Consider the following 7,480-nt stretch of genomic DNA (forward strand, 5'->3'; position numbering starts at 1 on the left):
TTCAGTCGGCGGTTGCGAAAAGGTGCCTGGAAAGCTAGCTAGTCAGAGAAGGCACCTAGGCACGGTGAGAAGTAAACGAGCAGGACAAGGGGGGTTAACTGATCGCTCTCGGCCGCTTGACCGGATCGACCTGCATCTGCATGCCGAGACGGGCCACGACAAGAACCGCCCGCGCGCGCCTGGCCATGGTCCAGAACCGAGAGCCGCATGCACGCACTGCACGCGCCTCAGGCAGGCTGGAAGAGAGAGAGAGAGAGAGAGATCGGTGAGGAGTTTGTATGCGCAGGGCTGTTGCTGCTCTCGAGGCACGCATACCGTCCCACCTCCCAAAATCATCAGTCTGTTGAATGAACCCTCCCCACAATTTATGTTATGTGGCCCATCCTCCTCCCATGTATTCTTCAGTCTTCACCACCCCACCGCTCCGTCGTACGTATTTGCTACAGATTCCCCACAAATTCCCTTCCTGCTAGAACATGGAATTGGGTAAATTAAGTGCGGCATTTCACAAGAATTCAGCAAGGATCAGTTAAACTCCCTCAAAATTCAGTGGGAATTCTCATGGTCCAGAGTATATATTGTCCAGGTTGTCCCTTCTCCTTCAACGTCCGAATCCACCGTTCATCGAGGAGAAGAAATGAGGAGTAACTTTTGTGAATCTGTAATCCCTAGGATCTAAGGTGCTATTTTGTTCACATATTTGTAACGTGGTAGAGAACTGATAAAATTAAATTATTTTTGTTTAAGTCTAACCGTAATCAGATACCACACTAGGAACTGCTACCGGCCTATTCATACTTATTACCGTTGGTACTCGAGTGCAAATTATTATCATTGTCATTTACGTTATCACTACCGGAATTTGGCTCTTTGTCGAGTGCCAAATTCTTTGCCGAGTGTTTTTTTCGGCACTCGGCAAATAGCTCTTTGCCGAGTGCCACGCAAAAAACTCTCGGTAAAAGATAACACTCGACGAAGAAGCTCTTTGCCGAGTGTTTTATTTTTGGCACTCGGTAAAGAGTTTCTTTGCCGAGTGTCTTTTTTTGACACTCGGCAAAGAGCTCTTTGCCGAGTGCTTTTTTTCAACACTAGGCAAAGACAATTTAAAAATCACATTTTAAAGCAGTAAATTAATTCAAATGAAAAAGTTTTCAACTACAAATTTGTATAACTCATCATGATGTACAATTTATATATTGAACATTTCTTTATATGACAAAATAAAAATAAATTTATTTATAAAACCTATCTCTCTCTCGTAGTTTATGAAACTACGAGAGAGACGTATAGAATTTGTGCATATTGTTAGAACCATCATGTGAGATTAACAAATGACCAAACAACCAAAATAAACTTTGTAGATCTTGAGAAGTTATAGAAGTTTGTAGTTGACAACTTTTTCATTTGAAGTCATATTGTCAACGAAAACTACGTATGAATTTAAAAATTTAAATTTTGAATTTTGAAAACAACCTCGAAAGAAAAAACCACCAATATGAAAGTTGTAGGTATTGAAGAGTTATGAAACTTTTTATTTAACAATGTTTTGGTTTGAAATCATCTTGTTATGCAAAACTTGTTTGAATTTTGAAATTTGAATTTTTCAAACTATCTCAGATGGAAAAACCACTAAAATAAAAGTTGTATGTCTTGAAATGTAATGAGACTTTGTAATTAACATTTTTTGATTTGAAATCATCTTATCATTGAAAAAATCGTGTGAAGTTTCCAAATTTTAAATTCAAATTTTGTAAACGGTCTCGGATGTAGAAACTATTAAAATAAAACTTATAGATCTCAAAAAGTTATGCAACTTTATAGTTGGTCACATTTTCAAACGAACTCATTTAGTGACTTAAATAATCAAATTACTCTCGGTTTGTTATAGTACATGGGGAATGAAAACGTAATATACATAATTTGTGTAGTGGTGTAGGAGGGTATGCGCGAGATGGAGGTTGCGAGTTCGAATCTCACTGTTCACAAAACATATAAATTTGATTCAAAATAATAGTTAAAAATGATACAGCAATGGGTAAGGTAATATGTAGGGTTGGAGAGTAGTTCCTATAATTTAAAAAAATGGTTTGTTGTTTTTTTAAAAAAATTCGATTCTTAATTTGCCGAGTGCTTTTCGACACTCGGCAAAGTCTTTGTCGAGTGTCTGAAAAAAATACTCGGCAAAGAACCCTTTGCCGATAAAGTATTTGCCGAGTGTTCTTTGTCAAGTGTTACACTCGGCAAAGCCTTTGCCGAGTGTAAAATAGCCATTAGACACTTGGCAAAGAACGCGATTCCGGTAGTATATTTTGTGAACCAAGCAACACCTAACTACCTTTCCCTGACCGTCTAATCTCTTAGACATAGATGTATTCGAGTTTGATCTAGTATCACACAAAGGGAAGGGGGATAGGTGATCGTACCTTCGGAGCCGAGGTAGATAGCGGCGTTGAGATCGTCGTGATGTCACGAGTTGATGCGGTGGTGTCATGCACTCCTTCTGATCCTTCTGCTCCTTGTGGATTAGGTGTCTAGGACACTAGTACACAAAAACTCTATAGAGCCGGTTTGTAACACATTTTCCTAGGTAATTTTTAGAATCGCCTACGCTGGGGCCCAATGAAAATTGATTTTTCCACCGGTGTTTATTTTTAAACTGACCGTGGAAACATATTTCCACTGGTCGTTCTCTTCAAGCAACCGCTAGTGGAAAAGGGATTTCCACTGTCATTTCTCTTAAAGACCCGACTATGTAAATAACTTTCCACTAGCGGATGTATTGAGACAACCACTAGTGGAACTCCCTTTTCCATTAGGCCCCGTTTGTTTCCTTTTATTTCGAGGAATTGGAATCTTACTAATGGAATAGACTATTTTTTTAGAGTATGATATTCCACCACTTTCCAAAGTTATCATATAAGTCTACCTCAAATTCATGGGGTGAGAGATGGAAATTGATTCTATAGATTTACATGCTATTTTTCCGATGTACAACTTATAGCATATTCTTCTACTTGCGCCTCTATAACATAAATGTAGTATATAACTATCTCTCTCGTATGATTTAAGATAATATACAAATATATTACATATATAAATATATAAACTCAATTAGTTTTGTCTAAATTATAATTATTAAAATGGAAATCAATTCCAACGAAACAAACGGGCCCTTAGAGGATTTATTTAATTTAGCGGTCCGTGGAAGTTTTCCGTCTTTATTTAATTTTTCCACCAAGACTGAATTATATATATAACACTTTCCAATGGCGATGCTAGAGACAGAGACAGTGGGTTAGAAAGAAGATGAGGAGGTGGCGATGGTAGCTGAAAAGGAATTGACTTGGCAGTAGGTGAAGATTGAGGAGGTGAGGACAATTTCTTGGCAATAGTATTTGCATGTGATGACTCTTGAGTTAGGGAGAGGGCATCAGATAATGATGGTGGTGGCTCAACCACTTGAACATCCCGTCGAGGCCAAAGTATGAAATTCTTGATAGCCTATCCAAGTGTCTCAATACCTTCAGGCCCAGGGATGTCTAGCATGTCGTCCCCGTATCCTTGGACGACTGTTGACACTTCTACCCTGCAATAATCTTTTAGAATTTCGCGGCCATGGAACTGGTGTCCTAGGATCACAAAGCTTGTGGCTACTTTCCTTATCCAAATATTGTTAATTCCATATCTTATAAGTAGAGAGCACGTCGTAGGCCTTGCGATGCCGTCAACTAGATAGCAGACCTTATTTCTCGTAGATGTGATAGAGCTTAGGATGGTTGGACACTCTATGGAAGATGGGTGAGATGCTTGAATTAGCAACAGATCTGTGGAGCTTGAGTGGTCATCTGTTGAATGAGCATCACACTCGCCAATTGTTGCATCAAATCCGGAGGAGGATTCAATAGCATTTCAGATATCAAGTTTTTGAACTCTTTCTTAGCCTCCTTCAAATAATCAACCATAACTTCCTTGTTTCGATCACATTCTTGTATATACCTTTCCACTACGATCCAAATCCATCTTCATCCTTATTTAGACGTCATGCCTCATACACGACTATGATGCTCGGCGTTCCACATACCAGTCGTAAGAATGTCTCTCTCTCTCCCGCTGTGTCTTGAATGATCCTTCAATTTGCTTAGCTGCCATCGCATAAATGATCTTTGTTGTTTCTTCAACAATGGGACTATCAAAAGACACACTAGACTAGGTTTCTCTTGGTTTTTGAGCACGAATCCAATTGGCGGTCCTTTCACCAATTTTCTCAGACAGCGCCGACAACCCTATGGTATTCTTCGTGGCATCTTCTTGTCACCATTTTGAAATCTGACGCTAGTAACCACATGTACCTAGGTGGTGGTACTTGTTCTTCTTTATCAATTCTAAATTGACTTCGCTTATAGATATGAAATCTGGGTTACTTCTCTGCTCTATAAATACTGGCCACTGACCTATTGAGACTTTATATTTTTTGTTGGGTCCAAGCCATTATTTGACCACTTGATATTCATCTTGGACCTCTAGTTTCAAAACATTATGGCACACTGCTTTATTGTGTATTCCTTTACGAGTTCTTCTAAATCCAAAGGAAGAACTAACCTCATTGAAAGCTTACCCCAAATTTGATTCTTGACATCGTCTACCACATATTTTCACTATCGGAATGTGATGTCAAGATTATTTCTAACTAAGAATCCAAGCGCATTCCAAAAATTTGGCAATGTCTCTTCAGGAGCTAGAAGCTGACCTTTCGGGCTCACTTCTGAGACTCTATATGTGTTGTCTAGTCACCTGTTCAGTCCTCTGTCACCTCATTTTTTTATCACTCTCCTTCCTTTTCCTTGAACTCTCAGTGGTCGTCTCGGGAACTTATGTTGCGTCTTTGTGTGGCACTTCTTCATTCATTATCTTACGAAATTGAGACAAGACCTCATATTCATGTAATAAAATACATAAGAAACCATGCATGTGTAATAGTCATTGTGAAATCAACTAATTATGTACACACATGAAATCAAGGGTGTACTTTATAGCCTTGTATTTTGTAAAATATGGATCTCCAAAATCGCCTACAATGAAAGGTGGACGCGAGAAACGGTACTATACAAGGAGGAAAAAGGGGTTTTATACTACAAATGTCACATGCAGTTAGAGTGAGGAACCGCTAGCGGAAACACATTTCCACTAGTGGTTCTGCTAATTAAACCACATGTGGAAATAATGCATTTCCACTGGTGGATGGTTGAAGTCAATCGTCAGTGATGGTATAGTTTTCACAGGCGGCTCACTTACACCAACCGCAAATGGAAATAAATGATTTCTGCTGGTGGTTTAGTTAAGAGAAGCACCAGTGAAAATGTGTTTCCACTGGCGTTTCTTTAATTGGGCACATCGATTTTCTTTCGCTGGCGCGCGATAACTGAAACCACCTATAAAAATTAGACCTCATCGCATGCTTAGAGTTGTTTTCTACTAGTGGGATAGAGTTTTGGTGTCCGGTGAGGAAGGTCCGATATGGTTCACTGCCGCCATGGTTGAACTTTTTCAGTCACTCGAGCACTAATATTCCTTTATTTATGTCTTTTGTGAATTTGAATTCCTAGCACATATGATGCTTCTTCCATGTCCTTCATATCAAAATGCAAGGAAAAAACTTCTTTGTCTCTAGCAACAGGTTCTTATCACCGCTAATTAGTAGTATGCCATCTACATACATAACTAGAAAGATACACTTTTCATTCTTCAACTTTAAATGCAATTATCTTTCTTGTTTTCAATACAACAATATTTTCTTATAGTCTCATCAAAATTGGTGTACCACTAGCTAGAAGCTTGCAGGTTAGGGCCCCTGACGCGAAAGTAGGGAGGTCCGACAGCCTGGGGGCCGGCTCTAGAGAACGGGACCCTGTTCCATAGGGTGGTCCAGAGCCTGTGTAGTCGCTCAGCCAGGTCCCGTGCCGTGGGCCTACATGCTCCGCCACCCCTTGACGGGGACTAAGTATCTAGAGTTATAATTCCTGCGGGTCCGACAACCTTGGGACCGGAGCTAGAGAACGGACATTGGTCTCCTGGAGTGGTCCGGAGCCCGTGTAGCCGCTCAGCCAAGTCCCGTACCGTGGGCCTGCACACTCCACCGTCCTGCGACAAGTGTCCTAGTATCTAGAACCGCGACCCAAGGGGGTCTGGACACGCAACTTGGCCACCCGGACTAAAACCTGCAAGTCCCGAGTATGTATCAAAGGACGACTAATGTCAGATGGAGAGCCCTATGAGGTGTACTACTAATGCTTCCTAGTTAAAAGTTGTGTACAGATTCAGATCCCGGCGAGGTTGCCTCCCGAGGATTGTTGACAACCTTTTTCAGAAACACTGGTATCCAACCTTAACACATCAAGCCTGCATCCCAGGCGGGGGGCCCGGTACCAGGGAGGAGTCAACAACATCGCTCACAACAGGAACAGGCGTTACACAGATAAGTGTTAAATGCAGCTTAGAAGACAATATTTATTTGTTACAAAAACAAGGGAAGGCCTGGGGGCCAGTTCTAAAGAACGGATGCCCGCTCCATAGGGTGGTCCGGAGCCTGTGTGGTCGGTTAGCCTGGTCCCGTACCCAAAATCCTGCACACTCCACCACCCCGTAGTGGGTGTCCTAGTATTTAAAACTAAAGTCCTGTGCATCCAACGACCTGGAGGCCCGGCTCTGAAAAACGGGCACTTGTCTCCTGGGGTGGTCCGGAAACCATGTAGCCGCTCAGCCTGGTCCCGTACCGTGAGCCTGCATACTCCACCCCCCTGCGGCAGGTGTCTTAGTACTTAAAGCCACCATCTAGGGGGTTCGGGCACATAACTGGGCTTCCCAGGCTAAAATCCTGCGTACATATGTTATTACATTTTGCTCTCAAACAGATGTCATTACATTCCCTTACAAGCGGGACCCCAGCTCCATTCCTGCAGGAATGAACTACCTCCACACCAGCAAGGACCGCGGGATAGCAAGCCCCGAGCGGCTCACCAGCAGAGGCAACCGCATCAGCACCGGCCGCGACGGCCGCCTCTGCACCGACGACTCGCCAGCAGCGGCAATGATCCCAGCATGTGCGCCACTGCAGGTAGGACCTCGCCCCCGTCTCCCTACAGGGGGCGACAATAGGCCATTAAAGCCAAAGAGTCGGAGGTCCGGCAGCAGGTGGCACTGACGGTCTCGCCGGCGGAGGCAACCACCTCTGCAGTGGGGAGCCTCACCAGCGGTGGCGACCACCTCAGCACCGACAACAGCGGCCACCTGCGCGCCAGTACCATACCAGCGAACGGCCGCTGCACCAGCGCGCACGAAGAGGTCTTCGCTCCCGTCCTCACTACGGGGGTGAGGACAAGACCATCCAAGAATGCCGCCCCCACCTGCATGTCGTACGACGTCTTGTACGACCTCCCAGTACGGCTGGTGCCGCAGGAGAAGCCGTGGATGTGGCCAACCCGCG

This window comes from Zea mays, chromosome 7 (assembly GCF_902167145.1).
Source record: "Zea mays cultivar B73 chromosome 7, Zm-B73-REFERENCE-NAM-5.0, whole genome shotgun sequence".
Classification (NCBI taxonomy): domain Eukaryota; kingdom Viridiplantae; phylum Streptophyta; class Magnoliopsida; order Poales; family Poaceae; genus Zea; species Zea mays.